At 42.0% G+C, this 17,183-nt stretch overlaps 1 protein-coding gene and 1 pseudogene across 3 annotated transcripts in view; both read left to right on the top strand.

The window, feature by feature from the left end:
- Lhfpl3 (LHFPL tetraspan subfamily member 3) overlaps positions 1–17,183 on the top strand; it is a 540,637-nt gene that overhangs the window by 403,701 nt on the left and 119,753 nt on the right.
- Positions 3,884–4,454, top strand: LOC148006228 (macrophage migration inhibitory factor pseudogene; annotated as a pseudogene).

The following is a 17,183-nucleotide window of genomic DNA, read 5'->3' as shown; positions in this document are numbered from 1 at the left end:
GTACTCCTCTCCAATCTCCTGTTGATGCTCTGTGCATGGAGATCCTACAGCTTTGGATCTACAGGACTGGCCCCTTCACACAATCCAACAGTTCATAGATGGGATAGATGTTGGGGAGGGCAACCCAAAGCCCTAGATCCGGTCTTGAGAAGTATCTGAGTTAGTCAGCCCACCATCTGTCCTACACCCACACCACCAGGACAAGCTCTCCAGCATTACCCTGGCTACCTCAGCAGCCTGGGTCCTCTCAGATCTTACAAGCCACACATAAATCAAGTCCCAATCTCTTGTTCAGAAGAAAGAGTGAGATGTCATGTAGCATAGATTACACATTAACTAAACGTGATTCTACATGAGGCCAGCTCTGCCCCTTCACTCCATCTCCTAAGAGACCTCTGAAAGAAGACCCCTCACTTTGGCTCTTCAGCCTGAGACTCCTACTTCAGACCCTGATATTTAGCTTCCATTTTTATAGTCCCTTACCATAAAAAAAAAGCCCAATTCAGCATCGCCTTCTTGAACCCTCCTCCTAACAGAGATAGACCTAAAGTCTATCATTCTTTCTGCTCAAACTTCATGGTCCCTCTGTGTTGTCTGGCAGCCATGAAGCTCTTGGGGTATCAAGTTTTGATTGCCTCCTCATGCCAGCCCTACAAGAACTCAGGATCCTACAGCCGTGGTTCCATTACCTCTTCAGTTCACCACAGGAAAGAGCAGGCTGCGTTAGATGGCACAACTGTGCTGCAAAGTGAATGAAAATATCAAGAGAGATCAGAAAGAAATCAGAATCCTCATTCCCCTGTTGCCTAGAGGTAGAGAAGAAACCATTCTTGGGGCTCCTCCTCCTGAGGGTGGGTTCACCTCCAGAATTTTAATGGCAGCCTCTTTCCCATGCTGTTTCTCACTCTCAGGCAGGCAGAACACGTTTGGTGAGTAAGACTCATGACTCAGCCTTTCATCCTGCAATCACATATATTTTTAATTTAAGTTCTGTGCAATTTGGCTAACATTAACTTTATTGGGTAATTTCCTCATTCGGAGTGCTTTCCACAGAGCTGTTGATAGGGATGCCAGTCTACAGAAGATGTGCTTGCTGACAGCAATACAAAAAGAGGCTGAGGTAGGTTTTCCTTTTAACCTATTCATTACATTTTTATAAGCCATCTCCCCTTGTGGGCTTTCCCTTGTAGTTTGCAAGGGACCACAGCTGTTAGAAAGCAAACGCAGACTCCCAATCTCACTGTTACCCAAGCCAGCTGCCTCTGAGCCAGAGAAATTCCCTGAAGGCTTTCTCATCCACACAGGAATTGTCAGGTCAGTGAGGCACCACCACCTGGCAAGCTAGCCAAAGACATCGGGGCACCACTGGGGAAGGACACGGGTGTGTTCTGCCCTGAGACAAAAGGACTGTCTGTGTAGGGCTAGGCAGACCTGGCTGTCCATATTCATGATCAGCAACCCCTAGGAGGGTATATAATCTTAACATGAAGCCCCACATGATCCTGAAGTTAAGTAAATATGTTCTCTTGTTAGGTACGTTTGCGATACATGAGGCAGACTTCATGCTTCTTAAAGAACAAAGAGGCATAGCCACATGCATAGGATTCTGAGAACTATACCTGGCTATTACTGATTGGATCATGTCATCCCAAAACATTTTATTTGTTGAAGTCTAATAGTGTGACCTCAGAATGTGACCTTATCTGAAAATAAGACTGTTACATGTGAAATCAGTTAAGATGATGTTGCAATGATGCTGTGTGAGCCCCTGATCCTTGCCTTAGGAAAAGAAGAAATGTGAGCGGGGCATGGTGGTCTGTGTGTGTGGTCCCAGCACTCTGGAGACTGGGGTAGGTTTATCCTGAATTTGTGGTGACCACAAATGGGATGCAGAGCGAGTTCCAGGACAACCCAAGCCTGGAAACACTGTCTCAGAAAAGAAAAAGGAGGTGTGGGCAGAGACCTACACTGGGACAGCACTGTGCAAACTTGAAGACAGAAGACAACATGAGCCTTCCCCAGCATGGATCCCTTGAAAGTTTCCAGCAGACCACCGGAAGCCAGGACACAGAGTAGAGCAGCTTCCCCTTGGGAGCCTTCAGGACTAACTGAACCCTGCTTCAGACCTCCAACCTCCAGAACTATGAGACACTCAGTTGTTGCTCTGTAGGTCACCAGGTTATAATATTGTGTTACAACCACCCTAGAAAACTAACAAGAAGGCCAGACAGGTTCCCTAAATGAAGCAGATAGTTAGCAGTGAGACCAGAAAGATAGATCAAACGTCCGGCCTGGGGTCGACCAGCAGGCCCAGTGTCAGCTCATCTGCTTCAGGTGGCAGAAAAATGACACAGAAAGAAAGAAGGCTGGCTGAAGAAACAGAAGATGAGAGAGGGCATAATGTACTCTCTCCTGTTTTTTAATAGAACTCTCGTGAATGAGAATTGAAAAGATATTGGCCCCCATTAAAGTTGCTAAGTTTGCTTTGTGAGCCATCACCTGACCTTAAGAGTGAATCCCCAGTAAATATACTGATGAGTAATCTAACACAGACATGACCAGTGTGTCCACCTAAAACTCAATGTAGGCAGAACTTGGCCCCTGGCAGCCAATCCAGACTCTAGTTCTAACCTCTTTGCTATCTCTTTCCTGGCTTTTACCCTGGGGATGAAAGCAACTGCACAGCACAAGGGCAAGTGATTTCCCAGATTTCCCAGTGATTAAACCCCAGTGAAGCTCTACGCAAAGGCTTATCACTGTGCCCTGATGTTTTTTCTACACTCTGGCTTTTTAGGGGGAAAAAAAAAGTACTTTGATTGCTTCAAATCTGGACACCAAGATACGATCCAATTTATTCAAGTATTTTTATATAGCTGGTTCTTTCTGATCATGGAGTTTGCTCTAAGGATCTCTCTTTGCAGTACAAAGAGCATGTGGGATTAAAAACCTCTTTGGAATGGAAGTCTTAGCATCTTCATACATTAGAGCAGACCCACTTGCCTTCCTCTTTGATGCAAGGCCAACGGGGAGTCTTCACCACTGAGGTAAAGCCTTCACAGCAAACTACTGGCTTTTCTGGGGCAGGTTTGATCCCAAGGGTCCTGCCCTGTGCTGGCATACAAGCCAGAGGTCCCAACCCACCAAGGCTCAAAAAATCAGGTTAACTATCCTATGCTACACATTAGGCAGCCAAACCCAGCTACTGATTTCTGTAGCTCCTAACCAGGTAATATCTCCAAGAGGACTGAGACATCTTTGTCTCCCGGTATTCCCAATGTGTGCCCCAATACAAAATATTTTTGTACAAAGAAAAAGAATTCCTGTCACTTGTGTGAGAACTGGGAGTCAGATGGAGAAAAACTAGGGAGTACAACCTTATATAATGTTAGAAATGGTTTGCAGGAGTGTAAAATACCCTCTCATGCTAGACAGAAGAATGTCATTTAAAACCTCAAAGATTTTTTTGCTTGCCCTGAAGCAAGTCGCTACTGTAATACTTTAACTGGAACCTTTTATTGCATTAGTCACTGACTTTAAAAATGCAAATCTTTTGAATATAAGCAACATAAAAGGCTTATTCTTCAGGGTTTCTTCTTCTAGAGTCTCTGAATTTTCGCTTACATCTTTTTTCTCAGCTTATCAGAACATGAAGAAATGCACGCCCATGTTTCTTTTGAATCTTCATTGTCCATGTGTATTCTAAAAGGCGTCTCACTTAGAATCTGAAAATGCATTGTTTGGAAGGGAAAAAATTAGTTCCAAAATAGCCTACACTCATACTTTCAAGTTTAGGTGTACAGATTGATTGGCACTAGATATTTTTTAAAAGGATGAATATTGAGTTTTTAATTGACTGGATGGAGAATATGTCCTAAATATAAACAAGTAGGAACTCAAAGCTGTTGGGGCTACCGCTAAAACTATATACCCATGTGGATAAAAAAATGCATTTAAAAATATGATTTGTGAGTTTGGGCCACACCGCTCTTTGCACCATCCTCCAGTCCCCGCTCGTAGTCCCTCTGCCACCATGCCGATGTTCATCCTGAATACCAATGTTTCCCACGCCTGCGTGCCAGAGGAGTTTCTCTTCGAGATCACCCAGCATCTGGTGCAGGCCACCGGCAAGCCAGCACAGTACATCACTGTGTGCATGGTCGCGGACCAGCTCTTGAATTTCATGGGCTTGAGTGACCTCTGTGCCCTCTGCACCCTGCACAGCATCGGCAAGATTCTTGGCGCCAGAACCTCACCTACAGCAAGCTGCTGTGCTTGCAGCCTGCTGTCGGATCACCTGCACATCAGCCCAGGCCGGATCTACATCAACTATAACAACATGAACACAGCTAACTCGGGCTAGAACGGATCTACCTTCGCTTGAGTTCTGACCTGCACCGCTGTTCTCAGAGCCTTGCCGTACATGGTGTTCAGTGTTCAGTGTTCATCCACCAATAGTGATGCCCACCTTCTGGTCGGGAAAAATAAATAGTTTAAGAAAAAGAAGTATGATTCATTGGCCTGGTACACATAGTTATAGTGACCAGTAAGGTTCTTTTAAATCACCAGAATCCAGCATGGAAAAACATCCCATGTCTAAAACATTGTGAAATCTTCGATCAGGAGGGAGAAGGGTTTCTCAATGTTCCTTCATTTCATGTCTTTCTAAGCCAGTGGTCCTCACAGATCAGCGTGCTTGAGAAACACCACTCAGTGGCTTTCAGTCACTGAGCTTCAGTGGTCAACACTGGCAACTTAGTTCTGCAGGCGAGGGTGAGGACCTTGAGTGTGCGCTTCTAACAAGGGTTGAGTTAGCAGGCTCTGCCATGGACAGAACCACGCTTGGAGAACTTCCCATCAGGAGAATAAGGGAGCACTACTTCAAAGGTCACAGAAATAGAGTCATTCGGGTGTTTTTCTTTTGTTGTAGATTTCTACTTGGCTTCTCTTCCCACAGACGGCATGGAAGGTGGCTATTTTGCTGTGATATCGATGCCGTGTTGTAAATCACCAGGACAGGCATTTACCATGGGAGAAACAAACACGCCCACTGCTGGCTGGAAACTCCTCACCCTGTCACCCCACTGCCATTCAACTACAAAAACTAGCAAACTCTTTCTGGGTCCCTTCAACTTAAGGAACATTGTTCCCATGCCATCTGAAGGGCACAGGCCCCTCTGGTCATCTCAAGATGTTTAGGCCAACAGCTAGCACACAGCATCACAGACAGATTCTCTGCTCTTAGAGTTTATTGTGTGGCCTGGAGGAAAAGCAGTCCTCTCTCTTGCCTTCATTTTCTGCCATGAAATATGGAAATATTATTGTCTGGTTCATTGGATAATCTCTCAAAGGTCAGTGCTGTCTGCATGTTTTTTACTGAGTCCCTCCTATTTAGGAACAAGTTTAGAGATCCACCAAACTTTGGTGTTTTACTCGCTCAGCTCCTAGAAAACCAGGTTTGAGATGTTAGCAAGCAAAAGCACTCTAACAGTCTCTGAAGCCCTTTGGCAGTTGCTCACCTCTGGCCATGTGGCTCTGAGGCTGTCAGGGGCACAATGCCCCTGGTCTATAACCCTGAGAGTTAGCATTGACAGCTTTCAATACCCTGTAGCTAATATCCCCGAGGCTGATCCAAGCCTCCTCAGAACACCCCCACTCTGTGCCTGATTGCCAGTACCTCAGAGGAAATAATGCTATCTTAACTACTCCATAGAAAGTGAGGGTGGCCAATTCACTGTCTTCCCCAGTAGTCAGCTGCCATCTCTTTCCTTGGCGGAGAAATTGACCTAGAGATGGAGATGAGATAGAAACGGGTGAGAAAGTTGTCTTTTTTTTTTTTTTTTTTTTTTTTCCGGAGCTGGGGACCGAACCCAGGGCCTTGCACTTCCTAGGCAAGCGCTCTACCACTGAGCTAAATCCCCAGCCCCAGAAAGTTGTCTTTTTAAGAAATTCTTGCAAGTTCGGGGAAAGGGAAATAGGACTTCCTTGGTTAGGTAAGGGAATCACTTCAGCAGCCCGGCCTCACCAGCTGCTTATCGGCCTGTGTGGATATTGATATTTTTATTGGATATTTTCTTTATTTACATTTACAGAAACCCACTATCCCATCTACCCCCCTGCTTCTATGAGGGTGCTCCCTCACCCACCCAACCACTCCCTCCCACCTCCCCATGCTGGTATTACCCTACACTGGGGCATCAAGCCTTGACAGGACCATGGGCCTCTCCTCCCATTGATGCCGGACAAGGCCATCCTCTGCTAAATATGCAGATGGAGCCATGGGTCCCTCCATGAAAACCCCTTCAGCTCCTTCAGTCTTTTCTTTAGATCCCACATTGGGGTCCCCTTGTTCAGTCCAATGATTAGTTGCAAGCATCCTCATCTGTATCAGTAAGGCTCTAGCAGAGCCTCTCGGGAGACAGCCATATCTGGCTCCTGTCAGCAAGCACTTCTTGGCATCAGTGACTGGGTTTGGTGGCTGAATATGGGATGGATCCCCAGATGGGGCAGTCTCTCAGTTTTTTTCTTGATCAGCCAGAATCAACTGACTCTTAGCATGGTTGAATAACTTGGAATTTATGTCTCCCTGGTATGGGCACGAACTCACCAGCAGTATATTTAATCACTCCACAGATTTACCCAAGAAACACCTGGATTGCCACACACACACACACACACACACACACACACACACACACACACACACTCATAGAAGAATCATTCCCATTCCAAAGAGAAATTAAAATATTTGCTCTGCTTCCCCAGTGGCAGACTAACATCCAAGATGTATTCCAAATGACTTTCCCCTACTTTGCCCAAATCTCTCTAAAACCTTCCTTCCCTCCCTACTCTCAACCATCCCTTCTCTGCCACAGAGTCTCCTAGGCTGAGGGCTGTGTAGCCTGACCCTGGATCCAGACTGCCTTGGCTAAAATCCATGTTCTAACGGCATGTAACGTCTATAGGAGTTTCCTTCTTCGGCACATACACACAAGCACGGCTCTGTCTGTGGGCAGAACTTCCTCATCTCAAACATTGGTGGCACCATCTACTCTTTAAGTCACCAAGAATCCATAGAAAAGAGAGCAAGAGTAGATAGGCAGCAGTTCTGCATCCTTTGTCAGCAAGCCCATGACATGTCCCATTCTATAGTAAATATATACCCAGTGTTCTCTCTCCTCACTGGATTTTCCTTCTGTCTCCTTGCCTCACCTAAAATCCAGCACTGCTATAAGACCTCTCCTTCTGTAGCCCTGTCCAAACAAGGTGGCACGTGCTTTGTAAGACAGTGGTGGCAGTGACCTTTAAATTCTTACTCTACTTCCTGAAAGGCTTCCCTCACCATCTGCTCTGCCACCTTTCTGAGCATGTATGAGCATCCACACGAATGTAAGCTCATGGACCTCTACTTTCCTCACTCTCAAGGCCTCTTCTCTACTCTGGCCACCTTCGTTGGACCCTGGATTCTCTCATTACCTAGAACTTTTAAAGAAGCAAAACTCAATGTCCACTCTCTGCCTTTCAACTTGATCAAGACCTTGACCCTTCGAGCTAGACTTCACTCCCTACCATCACTTGCTTTCTTACAAGGTCCCTCCCTATTTTTTCCCTTTTCTTACCAATATCCTCAAACATTTCCCCATGTATCCTCGTTGGAACCTAACAAGTTTCTACCCCTAGGTCCATCCCACTCTCTACCTTCTGCATTCTTCTGCTTAGAATGCTAAGTAGCACTGACAGGAAAAACACAAATGACCACAGAGATAGCTCCTGTTCCCACGAACATAAACCTCTGTTCCTTGGCTTGGACTCCTGATAGTTCCTGGCTATTTTGAGCATTCCCCTTGTTTCCTGAAGGTAATTAACTCAATCCTGTGTGTACAACAAAGCTTAAAACATGCTTATATTGTCTCTTTATAAAGTACATACGACCGGATTCTGTTGACTGAGAAACAATGCTTAAGATAAGGGTCTAGGGGGCTGGAGAGAGGGCTCAGTGGTTAAGAGCACTGACTGCTCTTACAGAAGTCCTGAGTTCAATTCCCAGCAACGACACGGTGGCTCACAACCATCTGTAATGGGATCTGATACCCTCTTCTGGTGTGTCTAACAGCTACAGTGTACTCAAATATATAAAATAAATAAATCTTTTTTAAAGATAAGGGTCTAGGAAGAATGACTGAGATAAACAACAAAGTCTGAGGGAGTCAGATGTGGCCTGTCCCTAGAGATAACACAGAGGTCACCTGTAAAATACATGTGACATCTCCCGTAAGGATGGGGTCTACAGACTGAGGAACATTGCTGAGAATAAAGACTTTGGAGGGAAGAATCTGGGATAAACACAATTGTCTGGGGCATTCAATGTGGCCTGGCAGATAGCACAGGTCACTAGGATAATAGCCACATCCACTCCCAGCCTTCTGCCAGAAAACAGTGCACATCTCTTCTACTGAAGAGACAACCTTGTATGTTTGATATCCTGTGTTCCCTGGTACTTATCTGTGAGTACAAGGACCCTGAATTCTCCACACCTTCCCTCACTTTCCCCATACTCCTGAAATGTGCTGGAGTCTGATGACTTAAAAACTACCCTTAAAATATTTCCTCAGTCTATCCTCCTTCTTCCTCATAAAGCTCCCTGACAGTCACTCCCATCAGCCCCCATAACTTGCACACTGTCTCTGGCTTGTGTACAAGACTAATAAATGTCACAAGTACCACCTGTGCCACTAAGTCCAAATGATTCTCTTCAGTCATATTCTGCAGACTTGACCCTGACCACTCCTACTTACTCAAAGTTCCCTGTTCTTTTGGCTTCCTCCTCTTTTTCGCATCCTCCTTGCCTTCCTCTTTTCTCGCCATTCTTGCTACATAGACAGACCTTGCTTCCTCTGTTTGCCACTTAAATATTTATATCCATTGTGATTCAATCATTGAAACTCGCTCCAAGTATTATCATATTAAAAATGAGTTGCAAAACCTAATGGCTGAAAGTAGCAATCCTGGTCAAAGACATCAGGGGCTAGGAATTTAGTCCAGATTCTGTGGCAACTCCTATGCTCCCTGAAACATTGACTAGATCACACATGTGTTTCAGTTCATAGCTGGACCATGGTATTGTGGCTCCTAGAACCTTGGCAGAAGTGATCAGCAACTTACAAAACTATTTCTCTCCAACTTCCCCACATGACTTTTCCAGAAAAGTTGCCAGCCTTGTCATAAGGCAGCTCAAAGATCCAAAAATAAACGTTGAAAGAGATAGGAAGAGAAGGCTGGCCTACCAAGGACCTAAGTGGGGTCTGGCACAGGATTCCTGAAGATTCCTGAAGAATCCTATTGGCCAAGGGCAGGATATAGAAACCTTTATTGAGAGGGAGATCCAGGAAACTGTGGTCATCTACACTACTACAGAAACCTTCTCAGAAAAGTGTCTGCTATGTTTCCTCCTATGAATATTTTTGTCCCCCCCTCTAAGAAGGACTGAAGTATCCACACTTTGGTTGTCCTTCTTCTTGAACTTCATGTGGTCTGTGGATTGTATCTGGGTAATCCGAGTTTTTGGGCTAATATTCACTTATTAGTGAATGCATACCATGTGTGGTTTTTTTTGTGATTGGGTTACCTCACTCAGGATATTTTCTGATTCCATCCATTTGCCTATGAATTTCATGAAGTCATTGTTTTAAATAGCTGAGTAGTAATCCACTGTATAAATGTACCACATTTTCTGTAGCCATTCCTTTGTTGAGGGACATCTGGATTCTTTCCAGCTTTTGGCTATTATAAATAGGGGTGCTATGAACATAGTGGAGCACATGTCCTTGTTGTATGTGGGAGCATCTTTTGGGTATATGCCCAGGAGTTGGTACGGCTGGGTCCTTAGGCAGTACTATGTCCAATTTTCTAAGGAACCTTCAGAGTGATTTCCAGAGTGGCAAGTGTACCAGCTTGCAATCCCACCAACAATGGAGAAATATTCCTCTTTCTCCACATCCTCACCAGCATCTGTTGTCACCTGAGTTTTTTATCTTAGCCATTCTGACTAGTGTGAGGTAGAATCTCAGGGTTGTTTTGATTTGTATTTCCCTGATGACTAAGGATGTTGAACATTTCTTTAGCCATTCGGCATTCCTCAGCTGTGAATTCTTTCTTTAGCTCTGAACCCCATTTTAATAGGATTACTTGACTCTCGGGAGTCTAACTTCTTGAGTTCTTTCTATGTATTGGATATTAGCCCTTTATCAGATGTAGGATTGGAAAAGATCTTTTCTCAATCTGTTGGCTGCCATTTTGTCCTAATGACAGTGTCTTTTGCCCAGAAGCTTTGCAATTATATGAAGTCCCATTTATCAATTCTTGATCTTAGAGCATAAGCCATTGGTGTTTTGTTCAGGAAATTTTCCCAGTACCCATGTATTGGAGGCTCTTCCCTACTTTTCTTCTATTAGTTTGAATGTATCTGGTTTGATGTGGAGGTCCTGGAGCCACTTGGACTTGAGCTCTGTACAGGGCTATAAGAATGGATTGATTTCCAATCTTCTACATGCTGACTGCCATTAGAATCAGCACCATTTGTTGAAAATGTTGTCTTTTTCCCACTGGATGGTTTTAGGTCCTTTTTCAAAGATCAAGTGACCATAGGTGTGTGGGTTCATTTCTGGGTCTTTAATTCTACTCTGTTGATCTACCTACCTGTCTCTGTACCAATACCATATAGTTTCTATCACTATTGCTCTGTAATACAGCTTGAGGTCAGGGGTGGGTGGTTCCCCCAGAAGTTTTTATTATTAAGAATAGTTTTTCGTTATCCTTGGTTTTTTGTTATTCCAAATGAATTTACAAATTTCTCTTTCTAACTCTAAGAAGAATTGAGTTGGAATTTTGATGGGGATTGCATTGAATCTGTACATTGCTTTTGGCTAGATGGACATTTTTACTATATTAATCCTGCCAATCCATGAGCATGGAAGATCTTTCCATCTTTTGAGATCTTCTTCAATTTTTTCTTCATAGACTTTTTGAAGTTCTTGTCATACAAATCTTTCACCTGCTTGGTTAGAATTATACCAAGGTATTTTGTATTATTTCTAACTATGGGAAGGGTATCGTTTCCCTAATTTCTTTCTCAGCCTTTGAGTAGAGGAAGGCTACTGATTTGTTTGAGTTAATTTTATATCCAACCACTTTGCTGGAGTTGTTTATAAGCTGTAGAAGTTCTCCGGTGGAATTTTTGGGGTCACTTAAGTATACTATCATATCATCTGCAAATAGTGATATTTTGACTTCTTCCTTTCCAATTTCTATCCCTTTGACTTCTTTTTGTTGTCTAATTGCTCTGGCTAGGACTTCAAGTACTATATTGAATAGGTAGGGAGACAGTGGCCAGTCTTGTCTAGTCCCTGATTTTAGTGGGATTACTTCAAGTCTCTCTCCATTTAGTTTGATGTTGGCTACTGGTTTGCTGTATATTGCTTTTAGTATGTTTAGGTATGGGCCTTGAGTTCCTGATCTTTCCAAGACTTTTATCATGAAGGGGTATTGAATTTTGTCAAAATGCTTTCTCAGCATCGAATGTGATGGTCATGAGGCTTCTTTCTTTGAGTTCCTTTATATATTGGATTACATCAATGGATTTCCATATATTGAATCATCCTAGCATCCCTGGGATGAAGTATACTTGATCATGGTGAATGATTGTTTTGATGTATTCTCAGATTCAGTTTGCGAGAATTTTATTGAGTATTTTTGCATGGATATTTGTAAGGAAAATTGGTCTGAAGTTCTCTTTCTTTGTAGGGACTTTGTATGGTTTAGGTATAAGCGTAATTGTGGTTTCAGAGAAAGAATTGGGTAGTGTTCCTTCTGCTTCTATTTTCTGGAATAGTTTGGACAGTATTGGTATTAGGTCTTCTTTGAAGGTCAGATAATATTATGCACTAAACTGATCTGGTCCTGGGATTCTTTTGGTTATGAGACTTTTAATGACTGCTTCTATTTCTTTAGGAGTTATGGGACTGTTAGGATGGGACTGTTAGTTATGGGACTGTTAGTTATCTGTTCCTGATTTAACTTCGGTACCTGGTATCTGCCTACAAAATTATTCATTTCCTCCATATTTTTTCAGTTTTGTTGAGTATAGGCTTTTGTAGTAGGATCTGATGATTTTTTGAATTTTATCTGATTCTGTTGTTATGTCTCCCTTTTCATTTCTGATTTTGTTAATTTGGACACACTCTCTGTGCCTTCTGGTTAGTCTGGCTAAGGTTTTATCTATCTTGTTGATTTTCTCAAAGAACAGCTCCTGGTTTTGTTGATTCTTTGTATAGTTCTTTTTGTTTCTACTTGGTTGATTTCAGCTCTGAGTTTGATTATTTCCTGCTGTCTACTCCTCTTCATTGAATTTGCTTTTTTTTTTTGTTCCAAAGCTTCCAGATATGCTGTCAAGCTGTCAGTGTATGCTCTCTCCAATTTCTTTGGGGGGGGGGCACTCAGAGCTATGAGTTTTCCTCTTAGCACTGCTTTCATTGTATCCCATAAGTTTGGGTATGTTATGCTGTTATGCCTTCATTTTCATTAAATTCTACAAAGTCCTTAATTTCTTTCTTTACTTCTTCCTTGACCAAGTTAGCATTGAGTAGAGCATTGACAACTTCCATGTACATTTGGGCTTTCATTCATTTTTACTGTTACTGAAGCCTTAGTCCCTTGTGATCTGATAGGATGCATGGGGTTTTTCAATCTTCTTGTATCTGTTGAGGCCTGTTTTGTGACCAAGTATATGATCAATTTTGGAGAAGGTACCATGAGATGCTGAGAAGAAGGTATATTCTTTTGTTTTAGGATGGAATTTTCTATAGATATATGTTAAATCGATTTGGTTCATAACTTTTGTTAGTTTTACTGTGTCTCTGTTTAGTTTCTGTTTCCATGATCTGTCAACTGATGAGAGTGGGGCGTTGAAGTCTCCCACTATTATTGTGTGTGGTGCAATGTGTGCTTTGAGCTTTAGTAAAGTTTCTTTTATGAATGTCAGTGCCCTTCCATTTGGAGCATAGATGTTCAGAATTGAGAGTTCATCTCGGTAGATTTTTCCTTTGATGAGTATCAAGTGTCCTTATATTTTTTAATAACTTTTGGTTAAAAGTCATTTTATGCAATATTAGAATGGCTACTCCAGCTTGTTTCTTTGGGCCATTTACTTAGAAAATTTTTCTCCAGCCATTCACTCTTAGTGTCTGTCTTTGTCTCTGAGGTGTGTTTCTTGTATGCAGTAAAATGCTGGGTGCTCTTTAGGTATCCAGTCTGTTAGTCTATGTCTTTTTCTTGGAGAATTGAGTCCATTGGTATTAAAAGATATTAAAGAATAGTAATTGTTTCTGTTACTTTTATTGTTAGAAGTGGAATTATGTTTATGTGGCTATCTTCTTTTGGGTTTGTTGCAAGAAGATTACTTTCTTGTTTTTTCTAGGATATAGTTATCCTCCTCATATTGGAGTTTCCCATCTATTATCCTTTGTAGAGCTGGATTTGTGGAAAGATATTGTGTAAATTTGGTTTCTTCATGGAATATCTTGGTTTCTCCATCTATGATAATTGAGAGTTTTACTGGATATAGTAGCTTGGGCTGGCATTTGTTTTCTTTAGGGTCTATATGACATCTGTCTAGGATCTTTTTGGTTCCACAGTCTCTCTTGAGAAGTCTGGTATAATTCTGATAGGTCTGCCTTTATATGTTACTTGACCTTTTTCCCTTACTGCTTTTAATATTCTTTCTTTGTTTTGTATATTTTGCCTTTTGACTATTATGTGATGGAAGGAATTTCTTTTCTGGTCCAATCTGTTTGTAGTTCTGTAGGCTTCTTATATGTTCATGGGCATCTCTTTCTTTAGGTTAGGGAAGTTTTCTTCTATAATTTTGTTGAAGATATTTACTGGCCCTTTAAGTTGGGAATCTTTGCTCTCTTCTATACCTATTATCTTTAGGTTTGGTCATTTTATTGTGTCCTGGATTTCCTGATGTTTTGTGTTAGGAGCTTTTTGCTTTTTGCATTTTCTTGACTATTGCATCAATGTTGTGTATGGTATCTTCTGCTCCTGACATTTTCTCTTCAATCTCTTGTATTCTGTTGGTGATGCTTGAGTCTGTGACTCCTTATTTCTTTCTTAGGTTTTCTATCTCCAGGGTTGTCTCCCTTTGTGATTTCTTTACTGTTTTTATTTCCATTTTTAGATCCTTGATGGTTTTGTTTAATTACTATGCTTGTTTTGTTGTGTTTTCCTTTAAGGGATTTTTGTTCTGTTTTGTTTTTCTTTAAGGGCTTCTTCTTATTTACCTGTGTTCTCCTGTATTTCTTTAGGGGAGTTGTTTATGTCCTTCTTAAAGTCCTCTATCATCTTTATGAGATATGATTTTAATTCCAAATATTGCTTTTCCAGTGTGTTAGGATATCTAGTATTTGCTGTGTTGGGAGAACTGGGTTCTGAGGATGCCAAGTAGTCTTGGTTTCTATTGCTTAGGTTCTTGTGCTTGCCTCTTGCCATCTGGTTTTCTCTGATGTTAGTTGGTCTTGCTGTCTCTGACTGGAGCTTGTCCTTCCTGTGGGCCTGTGAGTCTGTGATCTTAGGAGTGAGAGCACTCCTGGGAGACTAGCTCTCTCAGGGCAGGTTTTGGGTCTGGAGCGCTGTGGAAGCCTTAGCTCTGAGCACAGATAGAGACAGGAAGGGTCCTGTCCTAGGCTGCCCTGTGGCTCCTGAGCCCTGTGTGCTCCCTGTCGGTCTCTCCTTGGCCAGTCAGTGCAGAGAAAGTGGGATCCCACCTGTAAGCTTAGGAGGGAGAGAGCTCCTGGCCAACCAGCTCTCTGCAGGCAGTTTTTGGGTATGAGAGCTGTGGGACAGCCCCAGCTCTGGGCACAGATGGAGACTGGAAGGTTATAGATGTTTTTTAAGTGAAACATTAAGTAGTGTCTTCACACATTATACAACAGAGTTCTCAAAGTGTTTTGATTTTGTGAAACAGAAACTATATATTCAATGAACAACTGCCTTCCCTCCTCCTCAGCAGATAATTGTCATTATACTTTCTTTAACAAATTTGACATCTTTAGATCTTTGTGACATCATGTAGTATTTGTCTTTTTGTGAGTTAGCAAAATAGTCTCTAGTTTTATATCTCATATTATAGCTTGTGACTCTCCTTTCTCTAATATTGTATTAGTATATGTGTATGGTCTACTGTTCAAAAACGTTGTATTGTATGTGTATGGTCCACTGTTTAACAACATTATATTACATGAGTATGATCCAATGTTTAATAACATTTCATTATATGTGTGTGGTCCACTGTTCATTCTTACATCTATCATGGGCATTTGGATTATTTTTACTTCTTGGCTCTTATGAATAAGTTGGAGATCCCCCTTAGATTATTTTAAATATATACTTAGAAATATGACTGAATTACATAGCAATTCTGTTTTAGTTTATGAAACTGTCATGCTGTTTCCATAGTCTGTCTGTCTGCCTCTCTCTCTCTCTCTCTCTCCCTCCTTCCCTCCCTCCCTCCCCCGTCCCCCCCCCGTGTGTGTGTGTGTGTGTGTGTGTGTGTGTGTGTGTGTGTGTGTTTTAATTTTTTTTTGAGATGTGGTTATATAGAATCCAGACTGGCCTTGTTATATAGCCAAGGTTGGCTTTGAACTTCTGATTCTTGCCTCAGTTCCCAAGTGCTGGGATTGCAGGCATAAGTTCCAATGCCTATTGCTCAATTGGTACTTTTCAATTATGTTACTGTCTAGTTTTGCTTGAAAGGAACAGGGGGATAGTTCCTTTGCATATTAGCTACATGCTGGTCAAAGCACACGCAATGCTTTATTTCTTTTACAAGCAACACTTAGAAGAGCTTTAATTACTGAACTTTGAAGTTACAGAGCTGAAATTGGCGGGTCACAAGCACAGTTAAGGTCTAGGACATGTATTCAGCTCTCTCTCGAATTTCATTTCTACTTGAGAAGGGTCCATTCTTCCCCAGTTCTGAAACAATTGGTGAAATGTTTTTCATGATTTGTGGAGTGCTTTGAGAATGATACGGTTATATTTAAAAGGATACAGAGCCAGTAATTGTATCACTACACTTTGATGATTCTAGCCTCAGATACTTAAATGGTCCTGTCGCCCTAAGCAGAAAGGAGAGGGAGCTGATTCATTCCTCTCTTGATTGATAGCAGTAGGGTTTGCACCACACTGAGCCTCCCATCTTCAACTTAGTGTCTACATTGTACCCACCTGCCATTATTGGGCGGGATTAATGACTAGTTTGCAAACCAGCATCACATTTGTGAAAGTTGATGGACATGTTAATTATACCTATTTAAATGTCACAGAGGCATGACCCAGATTCTTCTTTTCTGCCAAATTTTGAAAGACTTGTTGGCCTTGTGGAAACTCCAGTAAACATAGTTAGTATATTAAAATGTAAGCATTGGAGGAATTGGCCATGCAGAAATGGGTGGCCTTGGCTTATCTGATTTCAGGGCTAAAGTCTTATGGCTCATTCTCAGGGCTTTTGGTAGAGTTCACAGCACACATTGCTGTCCTCTTTTGTAGTTAGATATTCTGCACCTACTCATCTCTCCCTTCTAGTATATGAAAGTCCATATAATGCAATGAATATCAGAGGTCCGCTGAACACTGATCTTAGTGGCTGGCTACAAATATTCTCAGGGCATGAGACTCTTGTCCTTGGTGTTTGAAGTGCATCTTTTTATAAGAGTAGGAAGAAGGGAGATAGGCTTCCCAACTTCTTACTGAATTATTACCGTGGTATGTATTATGTATAATGCTGATGACATAGCTGTAAACAGGGTAAAGCCTGTTTGTGACAGGGAAGAGGGAGGGAGGGGGTAGAGAGGCAGAGACTGGATTAATAAACTAGTTGTCAATTACATCAGCTTGTGGTAAGGGCTATCTATAATTAGGTGAAGGATGAAGACACAGAAACATACAAAAGAGTGGTAAAACACAGTCCATTATTTGATGAAGAATTAGAGTAGAGAAAGTTCCCTGGATGAAGTACTACAGACCTCTTCCTGTAAGAACGCACTGATTCTTAGATTCAGAGTATACCAGAATCAGCTGGGAACAATTGCTAAAAATCATGATTTCCATTTAATCCTTTATCTGTCCTTTAC

This window comes from Rattus norvegicus, chromosome 4, assembly GCF_021556685.1.
Source record: "Rattus norvegicus strain SHRSP/BbbUtx chromosome 4, alternate assembly SHRSP_T2T, whole genome shotgun sequence".
Lineage (NCBI taxonomy): Eukaryota > Metazoa > Chordata > Mammalia > Rodentia > Muridae > Rattus > Rattus norvegicus.
Note: the sequence above shows the minus strand (reverse complement) of the source record. Positions and strands in the feature narration are given on the sequence as shown.